The sequence below is a fragment of the Thermobia domestica genome, chromosome 6 (genome assembly GCF_964235325.1).
Source record: "Thermobia domestica chromosome 6, izTheDome1.hap1.1, whole genome shotgun sequence".
NCBI classification, from domain to species: Eukaryota; Metazoa; Arthropoda; class Insecta; order Zygentoma; family Lepismatidae; genus Thermobia; species Thermobia domestica.
Genome location: NC_137459.1, coordinates 124,710,771 through 124,728,778, shown reverse-complemented (window position 1 = coordinate 124,728,778; position 18,008 = coordinate 124,710,771).

The window sequence follows — 18,008 nt, the reverse complement described above, 5'->3', positions numbered from 1 at the left end:
GAAAATATACGAAAAGATTATAGCAAATAGGATTAACAAACATAGGAATATGAGTGAAGATACGCTACAATTTGGCTTCAGAGCGGGCAAATCAACAGAAGACGCTCTGAATAAGTACATAGAACAAATTCGAATGAGTAATTCAGAAAGTAAATATGTCCTGTCGCTCTACGTAGACATAGAGGGAGCATTTGACAACCTATGGGTCCCATCATTGGTCGATAAATTAGTTAAACTAGAAATGCCAACCTACTTGATAAATATCATTAAACACTACTTTCGGAACAGACGGATCTCAGTACAAATGGAGCAAGAGGAGCTGCAAATTCGTAATGAAAAAGGCTGCCCACAGGGCCCAATATTAGGACCCTTAATGTGGGACATTTTGATACAACCCTGCTTAGAAAAATTAAATGCTAACAATCTAATAGACAAAATAATAGCCTTTGCAGATGATATTGCGATAATATTATCAGCCAATTCAAGAAGAGAAATAGAAATGAAAACAAATGCAATAGTTGAAGACCTAAACAATTGGTGTCAAGAAAATAAACTAAAATTATCAGTAAAAAAAAATAAAATACATGCTTTTCGGTAGAAAATTGAATAGAGGCCCACAAATAAAACTAGGCAATCATAAAATAGACAGAGTTAAAGAATTTAGATACCTAGGGGTAACAATCGATGAAAACCTGAACTATGGTAAACACATTCAAGAAACCGTTACGAGAGGAAATAAGATGACAAATAAATTGATAACCCTAGGTAAAAATAAATATAAATTGCCTAACAAAATATTAAAATTGTATCACGAAACTCTGCTATGTGCTACAATGACTTACGGATCTAGCATATGGGTGCACAGACTGCTTCAAAACAAGAGAATAAAAGAAAACTTTATCAGACCAGAAAGAAACCTTCTGATGAGATTAAGTGGTGCATATAGCACCACCCCCAACAATGCCCTGTGTTTGTTACTTGATGTCAAGCCTTTGAACTTAATAGCAGTACAGAGAGCGGCAAATTATTGGATGAAAAGGAATAATAGAGAAGAGGTAAGGGCACTATTGGGTGATGTTTTTGAAAGCGCCCAAGAGATTGAAGAAAGAATCAAAAAAATGTGGAATATTGAATGGACGCACTCTGCTAAGTCACAAAAACTTAGAAATATTATACCAACGGTAGAAATCAGAGAACAAATAAAGTTTCTTGACCCAGCCCCAGGACTCATTCATTTTCTAACGGGACATGGTCCATATGAAACCTACCTACAAAAAATACAGGCCAAAGACAATTAAATTTGTGAATGTGGTGAAACGGGGACACCAGAGCATCATATACTCTGGTGCCCCTTTCTCGAAGAGTTATTTAAGGAAAGAGTGGACATAAGACAGAAGACGATAGCTGATATAATGAGAAGTGAGAAAGATTACAATATCCTGAAGAAAATAACAGACCTTTACTCGAAACTAAAAAAAGAACAATTCTATAGAGAAAAACACATAAGAAAAACAAGAGCAGAATGAATGTGCAAGGATGAATGGAATCCAGTTTCTCCTCAGGACCGGAGACTTCAGAACGTCTCGTGGAAGATACTGGAACTCCGTATCTGCCGGGGAGGACGAGTGTGGCTGTGCTAGTGCGTCTCCAGGCATAGGTGACTTGGAACGGAACTCCGGACTCACTAGAGTGTGTTTTTGGAGGTGTCTTTCCTTCGGGTGGCGGGTCCATCTATGTGTCCGTGTGTGTGTTGGCTGTGACCATGTCCCCATAGGAGACAAGTTTACTTCGTGAATGACTCAATAACGGTATGTTAATGGAGATTGATCCCTATATCGGCACAGGTGGAAGGATACCTCGGACCAGGATCCACACTAAGTAATCTGAGTGGGCCCTGGACCTCAAACCTGTGATATTGGGAGGAAATCTATTGCAACCACGAGAACATTCAATAAACGAAGGCTCAAGGGACTATTAAGAGGAATGCGGTATGGATTAGTGAAGACTAGTGTGGCTTAGTGTGTTTTGGTGAATGCGGTTTATGTGTCAACGTAGTGTTCTTAGTGCTTTTAGTGTGTGAAACGGGCAAAATATACAGGGAAAAACCAGTGTATAATTAGTGAAAGAATTAAATATGATCACAGGAGAGAAACTTGAAATAGCAGGTGAAAACCAAGCTCATACAGGGAAAACCTGAAGATAGAAGACGTCCATCAAAGTAAATGAAATAACATAGTAAAAAAATAAACACTAAATAAACATTAAATTCAAAAATAAATTAAATAAAAAAGAAATAGAATAAATAAATAAAGCATATTTTAAAAAAATAAAACATAATAATCATAGTTAATAAATATGGACTCAACCAAGCTAAGTAAAGAAACAAAGTTTAAATAATTCCAATAACAATAATAATAATAATAAAAATGGTAATAATAATAAAAATACTAATATTACGTATAGACATAAATATACCAAAAATAGAAGTAGCTAAACAGTTAGAAGTAACTAACTAAATACTAACAAGATCAAAATCAAATAAATAAAAATACCAAATAGAGGTAGGAAATGACAACGCAGATCAGAAAGAGTTTAGATGCTCTTGATTTGATTGGCAAACAATTTAGTATCAGAACATGTTAGTGTCAAGATCAATGGTCAAATACCCTGGAAATCGTAGTAGTAGATAGTTGAGTATTGCATAGTTTAATATTAGAATATGTTAGGGTCAAGCTTAACGGTTATAGCACTTTGGAAATTAAAACAGTCAATAGTTGAGTTTTGAATAGTTTATTCTTTGTTCATTCTTTGTCGTGTTTTGTTTTTGTTTCGTTTTTTTGTCTCTTGTTTCTTGTTTGTGGTTTCCTTTCCCTCCCTTATTCAAATCCCCTTTCACCTATTCCAAAATGCAAAAGAAATAAATTAAAGAAATAAAAGGCAATGATGATAACCCGTGCCGGTTTTAATTTTCAGATACCGGTTCTGAAAGACGGGCCTGAGCCTTAAAAAAATAATAATAATTGTTTTGATCACCCACCACAATCCCCCCGGATAGCTTGCTTCTAGCGAATGGAGCGCTACGCAGCGGCGAGTCTCATTACTTTCTTGACACATACTGTGTGTGAGCATAGTGCTTCAGTGCGTTAATTGTTTTGATCATCCACCACAATCCTTCCGGGTAACTTGCTTCTAGCGAATGGAGCGCCACGCAGCGGCGAGTCTCATTATTTTCTGCATACACTTTATGAGGGCATAGTTCGTCAGTGCGTTAATTGTTTTGATCATCCACCACAATCCCTCCGGGTAGCTTGCTTCTAGCGAATGGAGCGCCACGCAGCGGCGAGTCTCATTACTTTCTTGACACATACTGTGTGTGAGCATAGAGCTCCAGTGCGTTAATTGGTTGGATCATCCACCACAATCCCTCTGGTTAGATTGCTTCTAGCGAATGGAGCGCCACGCAGCGGCGAGTCTCATTACTTTCTTGACACATACTGTGTGTGAGCATAGTGCTTCAGTGCGTTAATTGTTTTGATCACCCACCACAATCCCTCCGGGTAGCTTGCTTCTAGAGAATGGAGCGCCACGCAGCGGCGAGTCTCATTACTTTCTGCATACACTTTATGAGGGCATAGTTCGTCAGAGCGTTAATTGGTTGGATCATCCACCACAATCCCTCTGGGTAGATTGCTTCTAGCGAATGGAGCGCCACGCAGCGGCGAGTCTCATTACTTTCTTGACACATACTGTGTGTGAGCATAGTGCTTCAGTACGTTAATTGTTTTGATAATCCACTAAAATCCTTCCGGGTAGCTTGCTTCTAGCGAATGGAGCGCCACGCAGCGGCGAGTCTCATTATTTTCTTGACACATAGTGTGTATGAGCATAGTGCTTCATTGCGTTAATTTTTTTGATCATCCACCACAATCCAAGCGGGTAGCTTGCTTCTAGCGAATGGGGCGCCACGCACCGGCGAGTCTCATTACTTTCTTGACACGTACTGTGTGTGAGCATAGTGCTTCAATTCGTTAATTGGATGGGTCATCCACCAGAATCCCTCCATTGAGCTTGCTTCAAGCGATGGGAGCGCCACGCAAGGGCCAGTCTCATTACTTTCTGCATACACTTTATGAGGCCATAGTTCGTCAGAGCGTTAATTGGTTGGATCATCCACCACAATCCCTCTGGGTAGATTGCTTCTAGCGAATGGAGCGCCACGCAGCGGCGAGTCTCATTACTTTCTTGACACATACTGTGTGTGAGCATAGTGCTTCAGTGCGTTAATTGTTTTGATCAACCACCAGAACCCCTCCGGGTAGCTTGCTTCTAGCGAATGGAGCGCCACGCAGCGGCGAGTCTCATTACTTTCTCGACACATACTGTCTGTGAGCATAGTGCTTCAGTGCGATAATTCAGTGCGATATCCACCATCGAACCCCCCTTCACTCCCGGGAATCGTACCCCTCTCGGGTCCCCTCGATCGGGGAAGACGTCCTTAGTGCCCACACCAAGTCTCAGTGAAACCGAGTAAAAAACAAGAAACAAAATGCCCATCGAGACTTTTGTGTTAGCGAGTGCAGTACGTATACTATTCATAACTTTCAAACAGTGACTCTATCATAACTAAACTACATTTATAGGAAGACAAGTTGAACATGGAAAATGGCCATGTATAAATCGCCACCGGGCACGCCAGCTAGGGATCAATCACCAGTCGTAAGAACTACCAAAATTGACGAAAACACGGAACAAAGAAAAAAGGGAGAAAAGAGATGTAGATGCCTGAACACCAAACCAAAAAGGCCACAACGGAGGAGCCGGGCTTTGACACAATTCTGCAAATGGAACAGGAAATGACATACTTGGAAGGACTGCTCGACTGGAAAAAAATAGGTAGGGTCCATTTAGAAAAGCTCAAGAAAAGTGTAACAGTCTGGGTCAAAGACCGTTCACAGCTTATTGGAAAGATCGAACAATTAGAAAGGATGAATGATAAGATTCAGAGTAAATATGATGACCTGCAGAAGGAGAAACTTATCACTGAAATGGAGCTAATGTCGGGAGCAAAGGGTAGCCGAATAGAAGACAAAAAACTCATAGAAGAATTAAAACAGAAGAATGAACAACTGGAGAAAGAGATCGAAGACCTCAGAGAATAAAAAATAGAGACCAAGCAAGACCGAGACCGACAATATAAAAGGCTGGAGGCGGAAATAGCAGAGATAACAGAAAGTAGGGATGAAATTAAGCTGCAACTTCAGGAAACGTCCAGAAAATTAAGGAAAGCAGAAGAGGACTATAAATTTTTGGAAAAGAAGCAAGAAAAGTTGAAAGAAGAATTGATCCAGACCCAGCAAGCATTTGGTAGATCGGAAATCGCCTGGGAAAAACAACGTCATATCTTACAAGAAAAGCTACAAGAATTGGAAAATAAGCAAGGCACGAATACAGAAGCTGTAGTTAAAGAGATACAGGCTTCTTCAAAGAAGATAGAAGATACACATGAAAAAAAGGAACAGGATGAAAACCTAACATGGTCGGAAGTGGTTATGGGAAGAAAGGTAACGGAAAGAGAGAAGAAAATAATGGAAGTCACGGCAAGAACAAAATCTGCGTTGATAATTAGACCAAACGAGGGAGAGACTACAAAACAAACAGTAAGAAGACTGGCAGAGACAATAGATCCTAGGAAAGAGAAACTAAAAATCACAGGGATGAGAACAACAAAAGACCTGGTATTCCTGGAAACAGCTACCAAGGAAGATTTGAATAAAATTGTCTCCAAAGAACAAATAAAGAAGGATTTTAGAGTCGAAGAGACTAGGAGGCGAAACCATTTAATGATAGTCTACGGCATACCATCAGATGTCAAAGACGAGGAAATTGTAGCTGCCATAATAGAACAGAATTTTGAAGAGGAAGAAATGGAAGAGGCAAAGAAGTTCAAAGCCAGATTTAGAGCAGGCAAGAAAGGACAAAAGAAATGTCATCTGGTGATTGAAGTAACATCAGGTACAAGGAAGGTTTTAATAAGCAAAGATAGAGTATACGTGGACTACGAGTCACACAAAGTCAAAGATTTCATCGTAGTACTACAGTGCTACGTTTGTCAGGATTTTGGCCATGTAATGAAGTACTGTGATGCTAAGGATGGAAAAGTGTGCAGATACTGTGGCTCAAAAAGACACAATAGTGACGAGTGTGAAGATAAGAATAAAAACATATGCGTACCGTGCAGGTTGAGACATAAGGAATGTCAAACACCCAACACAGAAGAATGTGTATCGTAAATTATGGATAAAAGAGCAGAACTAAAAAATAAGAAACGCAATAAACCGCCCAGTAAGAAAAAAAGGGATAAACGAAGATTAGAAGATTTTTTAAACAAAAAGAGAAAACAAACTACTTCAACCAAGGACAAATATATTCAAAGCGACATAAAAGAAGAAAAAGAATTAAAAGGGTCAATTAGGATGACTAACATGGAAATGGAACCTGAAAATAGAATAAAGAATACAGACATCACACCAACTGAGAAAGGAGATACAAAGAAGAAAACACTAATCTCATTCACACAGGGAGAACAGAAATATCTGTTTCCACCAAAAGAGAAAAGGATACAAGACAACACGATAACCTCTACTGAAGAAGAAGAAAAAACAATATTTAATGAGCCCAAAATGTTGTACCCCAATATGAACCATCTATACAGATTAGCCAAGCTTGAAGATAAAAACATACTGAATGTAGCATTTAGACAACTAGTAAGAGACATCCACGAAAAAGGAAGAACGATTACATATCCGGTCTTAGAAGAAATAGATAGATTGGAACTAAGAACGTTTGATCTGCCAGCTAATGGATGGGAGTTGCTAGATCTAATAGATGAGGTATACGAAAGAAGAGGCATCTACTGGGATCTAGAGAATGTCTATAAACAACTGGTAAATGCGCATGGTAGGATTTGTTTCGACTACAGTAAAACGGGGATGGATGCCTACGTTTATACCAAATATGCATAACACGTTAACAACAATTAGAATAGCACAAAACAATTCGCACAAATCGAAAATAGCAACAATGGAATTACGAAGATTTACAGAAACAAACAACATAGATATCTTAGCCATATCTGCATAACAACAAGTTAACAACTTTTCCTGTAACAAGTAAAATCATATACGGAGGTGAAGAACCCCAAGCAGCCACAGTAATAATGAACAGGAATATTGAAGCTTTAAAACTTTCACAATATTGTGACAATTGGATAATCTGTATAGAAATAACGAAAGGAACAGACACCTTTTGGATAGTCAATTCATATTTCCAGTATAGCAAAGACATTGAAATATTTATAGGTAAACTTCAACAAATCATTTGGCAGAATCCTGAAAAGAAAATATTGTTTGTTCTAGACTCGAATGCTAAGAGTACTGCTTGGGGATCACCCTCTACAGATGCAAGAGGAGAAATTATGGAAGATTTCATAGCCCAGAATTGATTAGTAATCGTAAATACTGGAAACAAACCAACGTTTGTGGGCTCCCGAGGAGAATCTTATATTGATATAACACTCTGTACACCAAATTTAGTTCATAACATTACAGATTGGCACACATGGGATCGAGAAACAACAAGCGATCACGAAATAATAACATTTAACATGGAATTAAATACACCAAGTAAGAATAAAGAAAGGTTAAACATTAAAAAGATAAATTGGGAAAATTTTAAAAAGAAGCTTACCTTACCACAATTGGACATAGACAAAAGTAGTGACGAATTAGTACAAAAAATTGAACAGGCTACTAAATTGGCAATAGAGGCATCCACTCGTAAAACCACGCAGAGAGTAGGATATGGCGATTTTTGGTCACCTAAACTGGAAAGATTAAGAAAAATCGTGCGAGCAAAAAGAAAAAGTTACCAAGCCACAGCGATTCCAAATTTGAAAGAAAGAAGACTCTTAGCTTATAGGAATGCCAAAGAAGAGTATGAAACAGAAATCATAGAAGCAAAGAAAAGAAGCTGGGAACGATTCCTAACCAAAAACATACAGCTTGATCAGTGGGGATTTCCATACAAATTAATAATGAAGAAAATAAACCCCTTAACACTTTGCACGTTAAGAAAAAATGACGGATCTTATACAGTAACTAGAAAGGAAACCATTGAAAATTTAACACGAAAGTTTTTCCCGAATGACATAATGGAAGATGAAACAGAAGATCAGAAACGAATAAGAAGAAAATTCGAAGAGCCGACACAAGTAGAACAGGTAAATAAGGAAGACATGACAACAAATGAAGAAATCGAAAACATCATTAGGAAACTAAAAACAGGAAATTCACCAGGATTGGATGAAATACCAAATGAAGTCTTCACGAAAAATAGAGAAATATGGACCCCGTACCTGACAAGACTTTGCAATGTACTACTACAACGGCAAGAATTTCCGGACTCATGGAAAATGTCAAAATTATTAATCCTGCTAAAAAACGAAGACAGGGACCCAACTGATGTAAGCTCATATCGCCCAATTTGCCTGCTAAAACATAAGTAAAATATACGAAAAGATTATAGCAAATAGGATTAACAAACATAGGAATATGAGTGAAGATACGCTACAATTTGGCTTCAGAGCGGGCAAATCAACAGAAGACGCTCTGAATAAGTACATAGAACAAATTCGAATGAGTAATTCAGAAAGTAAATATGTCCTGTCGCTCTACGTAGACATAGAGGGAGCATTTGACAACCTATGGGTCCCATCATTGGTCGATAAATTAGTTAAACTAGAAATGCCAACCTACTTGATAAATATCATTAAACACTACTTTCGGAACAGACGGATCTCAGTACAAATGGAGCAAGAGGAGCTGCAAATTCGTAATGAAAAAGGCTGCCCACAGGGCCCAATATTAGGACCCTTAATGTGGGACATTTTGATACAACCCTGCTTAGAAAAATTAAATGCTAACAATCTAATAGACAAAATAATAGCATTTGCAGATGATATTGCGATAATATTATCAGCCAATTCAAGAAGAGAAATAGAAATGAAAACAAATGCAATAGTTGAAGACCTAAACAATTGGTGTCAAGAAAATAAACTAAAATTATCAGTAAAAAAAAAAACAAAATACATGCTTTTCGGTAGAAAATTGAATAGAGGCCCACAAATAAAACTAGGCAATCATAAAATAGACAGAGTTAAAGAATTTAGATACCTAGGGGTAACAATCGATGAAAACCTGAACTATGGTAAACACATTCAAGAAACCGTTACGAGAGGAAATAAGATGACAAATAAATTGATAACCCTAGGTAAAAATAAATATAAATTGCCTAACAAAATATTAAAATTGTATCACGAAACTCTGCTATGTGCTACAATGACTTACGGATCTAGCATATGGGTGCACAGACTGCTTCAAAACAAGAGAATAAAAGAAAACTTTATCAGACCAGAAAGAAACCTTCTGATGAGATTAAGTGGTGCATATAGCACCACCCCCAACAATGCCCTGTGTTTGTTACTTGATGTCAAGCCTTTGAACTTAATAGCAGTACAGAGAGCGGCAAATTATTGGATGAAAAGGAATAATAGAGAAGAGGTAAGGGCACTATTGGGTGATGTTTTTGAAAGCGCCCAAGAGATTGAAGAAAGAATCAAAAAAATGTGGAATATTGAATGGACGCACTCTGCTAAGTCACAAAAACTTAGAAATATTATACCAACGGTAGAAATCAGAGAACAAATAAAGTTTCTTGACCCAGCCCCAGGACTCATTCATTTTCTAACGGGACATGGTCCATATGAAACCTACCTACAAAAAATACAGGCCAAAGACAATTAAATTTGTGAATGTGGTGAAACGGGGACACCAGAGCATCATATACTCTGGTGCCCCTTTCTCGAAGAGTTATTTAAGGAAAGAGTGGACATAAGACAGAAGACGATAGCTGATATAATGAGAAGTGAGAAAGATTACAATATCCTGAAGAAAATAACAGACCTTTACTCGAAACTAAAAAAAGAACAATTCTATAGAGAAAAACACATAAGAAAAACAAGAGCAGAATGAATGTGCAAGGATGAATGGAATCCAGTTTCTCCTCAGGACCGGAGACTTCAGAACGTCTCGTGGAAGATACTGGAACTCCGTATCTGCCGGGGAGGACGAGTGTGGCTGTGCTAGTGCGTCTCCAGGCATAGGTGACTTGGAACGGAACTCCGGACGCACTAGAGTGTGTTTTTGGAGGTGTCTTTCCTTCGGGTGGCGGGTCCATCTATGTGTCCGTGTGTGTGTTGGCTGTGACCATGTCCCCATAGGAGACAAGTTTACTTCGTGAATGACTCAATAACGGTATGTTAATGGAGATTGATCCCTATATCGGCACAGGTGGAAGGATACCTCGGACCAGGATCCACACTAAGTACTCTGAGTGGGCCCTGGACCTCAAACCTGTGATATTGGGAGGAAATCTATTGCAACCACGAGAACATTCAATAAACGAAGGCTCAAGGGACTATTAAGAGGAATGCGGTATGGATTAGTGAAGACTAGTGTGGCTTAGTGTGTTTTGGTGAATGCGGTTTATGTGTCAACGTAGTGTTCTTAGTGCTTTTAGTGTGTGAAACGGGCAAAATATACAGGGAAAAACCAGTGTATAATTAGTGAAAGAATTAAATATGATCACAGGAGAGAAACTTGAAATAGCAGGTGAAAACCAAGCTCATACAGGGAAAACCTGAAGATAGAAGAAGTCCATCAAAGTAAATGAAATAACATAGTAAAAAAATAAACACTAAATAAACATTAAATTCAAAAATAAATTAAATAAAAAAGAAATAGAATAAATAAATAAAGCATATTTTAAAAAAATAAAACATAATAATCATAGTTAATAAATACGGACTCAACCAAGCTAAGTAAAGAAACAAAGTTTAAATATTTCCAATAATAATAATAATAATAATAATAATAATAATAATAATAATAATAATAATAATAATAATAATAATAATGGTAATAATAATAAAAATACTAATATTACGTATAGACATAAATATACCAAAAATAGAAGTAGCTAAACAGTTAGAAGTAACTAACTAAATACTAACAAGATCAAAATCAAATAAATAAAAATACCAAATAGAGGTAGGAAATGACAACGCAGATCAGAAAGAGTTTAGATGCTCTTGATTTGATTAGCAAACAATTTAGCATCAGAACATGTTAGTGTCAAGATCAATGGTCAAATACCCTGGAAATCGTAGTAGTAGATAGTTGAGTATTGCATAGTTTAATATTAGAATATGTTAGGGTCAAGCTTAACGGTTATAGCACTTTGGAAATTAAAACAGTCAATAGTTGAGTTTTGAATAGTTTATTCTTTGTTCATTCTTTGTCGTGTTTTGTTTTTGTTTCGTTTTTTTGTCTCTTGTTTCTTGTTTGTGGTTTCCTTTCCCTCCCTTATTCAAATCCCCTTTCACCTATTCCAAAATGCAAAAGAAATAAATTAAAGAAATAAAAGGCAATGATGATAACCCGTGCCGGTTTTAATTTTCAGATACCGGTTCTGAAAGACGGGCCTGAGCCTTAAAAAATAATAATAATTGTTTTGATCACCCACCACAATCCCTCCGGATAGCTTGCTTCTAGCGAATGGAGCGCTACGCAGCGGCGAGTCTCATTACTTTCTTGACACATACTGTGTGTGAGCATAGTGCTTCAGTGCGTTAATTGTTTTGATCATCCACCACAATCCCTCCGGGTAACTTGTTTCTAGCGAATGGAGCGCCACGCAGCGGCGAGTCTCATTATTTTCTGCATACACTTTATGAGGGCATAGTTCGTCAGTGCGTTAATTGTTTTGATCATCCACCACAATTCCTCCGGGTAGCTTGCTTCTAGCGAATGGAGCGCCACGCAGCGGAGAGTCTCATTACTTTCTTGGCACATACTGTGTGTGAGCATAGTGCTTCAGTGCGTTAATTGTTTTGATCATCCACCAAAATCTCCCCGAATTGCTTGCTTCTAGCGAATTGAGCGCCACGCAGCGGCAAGTCTCATTAATTTCTTGACACATACTGTGTGTGAGCATAGTGCTTCAGTGCGTTAATTGTTTTGATCATCTACCACAATCCCTCCGGATAGCTTGCTTCTAGCGAATGGAGCGCCACGCAGCGGCGAGTCTCATTACTTTCTTGACACATACTGTGTGTGAGCATAGAGCTTCAGTGCGTTAATTGGTTGGATCATCCACCACAATCCCTCTGGTTAGATTACTTCTAGCGAATGGAGCGCCACGCAGCGGCAGGTCTCATTACTTTCTTGACACATACTGTGTGTGAGCATAGTGCTTCAGTGCGTTAATTGTTTTGATCACCCACCACAATCCCTCCGGGTAGCTTGCTTCTAGAGAATGGAGCGCCACGCAGCGGCGAGTCTCATTACTTTCTGCATACACTTTATGAGGGCATAGTTCGTCAGAGCGTTAATTGGTTGGATCATCCACCACAATCCCTCTGGGTAGATTGCTTCTAGCGAATGGAGCGCCACGCAGCGGAGAGTCTCATTACTTTCTTGACACATACTGTGTGTGAGCATAGTGCTTCAGTACGTTAATTGTTTTGATCATCCACTAAAATCCTTCCGGGTAGCTTGCTTCTAGCGGATGGAGCGCCACGCAGCGGCGAGTCTCATTATTTTCTTGACACATAGTGTGTATGAGCATAGTGCTTCATTGCGTTAATTTTTTTGATCATCCACCACAATCCAAGCGGGTAGCTTGCTTCTAGCGAATGGGGCGCCACGCACCGGCGAGTCTCATTACTTTCTTGACACATACTGTGTGTGAGCATAGTGCTTCATTGCGTTAATTGGATGGGTCATCCACCAGAATCCCTCCATTGAGCTTGCTTCAAGCGATGGGAGCGCCACGCAAGGGCCAGTCTCATTACTTTCTGCATACACTTTATGAGGCCATAGTTCGTCAGAGCGTTAATTGGTTGGATCATCCACCACAATCCCTCTGGGTAGATTGCTTCTAGCGAATGGAGCGCCACGCAGCGGCGAGTCTCATTACTTTCTTGACACATACTGTGTGTGAGCATAGTGCTTCAGTGCGTTAATTGTTTTGATCACCCACCAGAATCCCTCCGGGTAGCTTGCTTCTAGCGAATGGAGCGCCACGCAGCGGCGAGTCTCATTACTTTCTCGACACATACTGTCTGTGAGCATAGTGCTTCAGTGCGATAATTCAGTGCGATATCCACCATCGAACCCCCCTTCACTCCCGGGAATCGTACCCCTCTCGGGTCCCCTCGATCGGGGAAGACGTCCTTAGTGCCCACACCAAGTCTCAGTGAAACCGCGTAAAAAACAAGAAACAAAATGCCCATCGAGACTTTTGTGTTAGCGAGTGCAGTACGTATACTATTCATAACTTTCAAACAGTGACTCTATCATAACTAAACTACATTTATAGGAAGACAAGTTGAACATGGAAAATGGCCATGTATAAATCGCCACCGGGCACGCCAGCTAGGAATCAATCACCAGTCGTAAGAACTACCAAAATTGACGAAAACACGGAACAAAGAAAAAAGGGAGAAAAGAGATGTAGATGCCTGAACACCAAACCAAAAAAGCCACAGCGGAGGAGCCGGGCTTTGACACAATTCTGCAAATGGAACAGGAAATGACATACTTGGAAGGACTGCTCGACTGGAAAAAAATAGGTAGGGGCCATTTAGAAAAGCTCAAGAAAAGAGTAACAGTCTGTGTCAAAGACCGTTCACAGCTTATTGGAAAGATCGAACAATTAGAAAGGATGAATGATAAGATTCAGAGTAAATATGATGGCCTGCAGAAGGAGAAACTTATCACTGAAATGGAGCTAATGTCGGGAGCAAAGGGTAGCCGAATAGAAGACAAAAAACTCATAGAAGAATTAAAACAGAAGAATGAAGAACTGGAGAAAGAGATCGAAGACCTCAGAGAATAAAAAATAGAGACCAAGCAAGACCGAGACCGACAATATAAAAGGCTGGAGGCGGAAATAGCAGAGATAACAGAAAGTAGGAATGAAATTAAGCTGCAACTTCAGGAAACGTCCAGAAAATTAAGGAAAGCAGAAGAGGACTATAAATTTTTGGAAAAGAAGCAAGAAAAGTTGAAAGGAGAATTGATCCAGACCCAGCAAACATTTGGTAGATCGGAAATCGCCTGGGAAAAACAACGTCATATCTTACAAGAAAAGCTACAAGAATTGGAAAATAAGCAAGGCACGGATACAGAAGCTGTAGTTAAAGAGATACAGGCTCTTTCAAAGAAGATAGAAGATACACATGAAAAAAAGGAACAGGATGAAAACCTAACATGGTCGGAAGTGGTTATGTGAAGAAAGGTAACGGAAAGAGAGAAGAAAATAATGGAAGTCACGGCAAGAACAAAATCTGCGTTGATAATTAGACCAAACGAGGGAGAGATTACAAAACAAACAGTAAGAAGACTGGCAGAGACAATAGATCCTAGGAAAGAGAAACTAAAAATCACAGGGATGAGAACAACAAAAGACCTGGTATTCCTGGAAACAGCTACCAAGGAAGATTTGAATAAAATTGTCTCCAAAGAACAAATAAAGAAGGATTTTAGAGTCGAAGAGACTAGGAGGTGCAACCATTTAATGATAGTCTACGGCATACCATCAGATGTCAAAGACGAGGAAATTGTAGCTGCCATAATAGAACAGAATTTTAAAGAGGAAGAAATGGAAGAGGCAAAGAAGATCAAAGCCAGATTTAGAGCAGGCAAGAAAGGACAAAAGAAATGTCATCTGGTGATTGAAGTAACATCAGGTATAAGGAAGGTTTTAATAAGCAAAGATAGAGTATACGTGAACTACGAGTCACACAAAGTCAAAGATTTCATAGTAGTACTACAGTGCTACGTTTGTCAGGATTTTGGCCATGTAATGAAGTACTGTGATGCTAAGGATGGAAAAGTGTGCAGATACTGTGGCTCAAAAAGACACAATAGCGACGAGTGTGAAGATAAGAATAAAAACATATGCGTACCGTGCAGGTTGAGACATAACGAATGTCAAACACCCAACACAGAAGAATGTGTATCGTACAGGATGGCACGAGAACGGATAATAAGCAAGATAAATTATGGATAAAAGAGCAGAACTAAAAAATAAGAAACGCAATAAACCGCCCAGTAAGAAAAAAAGGGATAAACGAAGATTAGAAGATTTTTTAAACAAAAAGAGAAAACAAACTACTTCAACCAAGGACAAATATATTCAAAGCGACATAAAAGAAGAAAAAGAATTAAAAGGGTCAATTAGGATGACTAACATGGAAATGGAACCTGAAAATAGAATAAAGAATACAGACATCACACCAACTGAGAAAGGAGATACAAAGAAGAAAACACTAATCTCATTCACACAGGGAGAACAGAAATATCTGTTTCCACCAAAAGAGAAAAGGATACAAGACAACACGATAACCTCTACTGAAGAAGAAGAAAAAACAATATTTAATGAGCCCAAAATGTTGTACCCCAATATGAACCATCTATACAGATTAGCCAAGCTTGAAGATAAAAACATACTGAATGTAGCATTTAGACAACTAGTAAGAGACATCCACGAAAAAGGAAGAACGATTACATATCCGGTCTTAGAAGAAATAGATAGATTGGAACTAAGAACGTTTGATCTGCCAGCTAATGGATGGGAGTTGCTAGATCTAATAGATGAGGTATACGAAAGAAGAGGCATCTACTGGGATCTAGAGAATGTCTATAAACAACTGGTAAATGCGCATGGTAGGATTTGTTTCGACTACAGTAAAACGGGGATGGATGCCTACGTTTATACCAAATATGCATAACACGTTAACAACAATTAGAATAGCACAAAACAATTCGCACAAATCGAAAATAGCAACAATGGAATTACGAAGATTTACAGAAACAAACAACATAGATATCTTAGCCATATCTGCATAACAACAAGTTAACAACTTTTCCTGTAACAAGTAAAATCATATACGGAGGTGAAGAACCCCAAGCAGCCACAGTAATAATGAACAGGAATATTGAAGCTTTAAAACTTTCACAATATTGTGACAATTGGATAATCTGTATAGAAATAACGAAAGGAACAGACACCTTTTGGATAGTCAATTCATATTTCCAGTATAGCAAAGACATTGAAATATTTATAAGTAAACTTCAACAAATCATTTGGCAGAATCCTGAAAAGAAAATATTGTTTGTTCTAGACTCGAATGCTAAGAGTACTGCTTGGGGATCACCCTCTACAGATGCAAGAGGAGAAATTATGGAAGATTTCATAGCCCAGAATTGATTAGTAATCGTAAATACTGGAAACAAACCAACGTTTGTGGGCTCCCGAGGAGAATCTTATATTGATATAACACTCTGTACACCAAATTTAGTTCATAACATTACAGATTGGCATACATGGGATCGAGAAACAACAAGCGATCACGAAATAATAACATTTAACATGGAATTAAATACACCAAGTAAGAATAAAGAAAGGTTAAACATTAAAAGGATAAATTGGGAAAATTTTAAAAAGAAGCTTACCTTACCACAATTGGACATAGACAAAAGTAGTGACGAATTAGTACAAAAAATTGAACAGGCTACTAAATTGGCAATAGAGGCATCTACTCGTAAAACCACGCAGAGAGTAGGATATGGCGATTTTTGGTCACCTAAACTGGAAAGATTAAGAACAATTGTGCGAGCAAAAAGAAAAAGTTACCAAGCCACAGCAATTCCAAATTTGAAAGAAAGAAGACTCTTAGCTTATAGGAATGCCAAAGAAGAGTATGAAACAGAAATCATAGAAGCAAAGAAAAGAAGCTGGGAACGATTCCTAACCAAAAACATACAGCTTGATCAGTGGGGATTTCCATACAAATTAATAATGAAGAAAATAAACCCCTTAACACTTTGCACGTTAAGAAAAAATGACGGATCTTATACAGTAACTAGAAAGGAAACCATTGAAAATTTAACACGAAAGTTTTTCCCGAATGACATAATGGAAGATGAAACAGAAGATCAGAAACGAATAAGAAGAAAATTCGAAGAGCCGACACAAGTAGAACAGGTAAATAAGGAAGACATGACAACAAATGAAGAAATCGAAAACATCATTAGGAAACTAAAAACAGGAAATTCACCAGGATTGGATGAAATACCAAATGAAGTCTTCACGAAAAATAGAGAAATATGGACCCCGTACCTGACAAGACTTTGCAATGTACTACTACAACGGCAAGAATTTCCGGACTCATGGAAAATGTCAAAATTAATAATCCTGCTAAAAAACGAAGACAGGGACCCAACTGATGTAAGCTCATATCGCCCAATTTGCCTGCTAAAAACATAAGGAAAATATACGAAAAGATTATAGCAAATAGGATTAACAAACATAGGAATATGAGTGAAGATACGCTACAATTTGGCTTCAGAGCGGGCAAATCAACAGAAGACGCTCTGAATAAGTACATAGAACAAATTCGAATGAGTAATTCAGAAAGTAAATATGTCCTGTCGCTCTACGTAGACATAGAGGGAGCATTTGACAACCTATGAGTCCCATCATTGGTCGATAAATTAGTTAAACTAGAAATGCCAACCTACTTGATAAATATCATTAAACACTACTTTCGGAACAGACGGATCTCAGTACAAATGGAGCAAGAGGAGCTGCAAATTCGTAATGAAAAAGGCTGCCCACAGGGCCCAATATTAGGACCCTTAATGTGGGACATTTTGATACAACCCTGCTTAGAAAAATTAAATGCTAACAATCTAATAGACAAAATAATAGCCTTTGCAGATGATATTGCGATAATATTATCAGCCAATTCAAGAAGAGAAATAGAAATGAAAACAAATGCAATAGTTGAAGACCTAGACAATTGGTGTCAAGAAAATAAACTA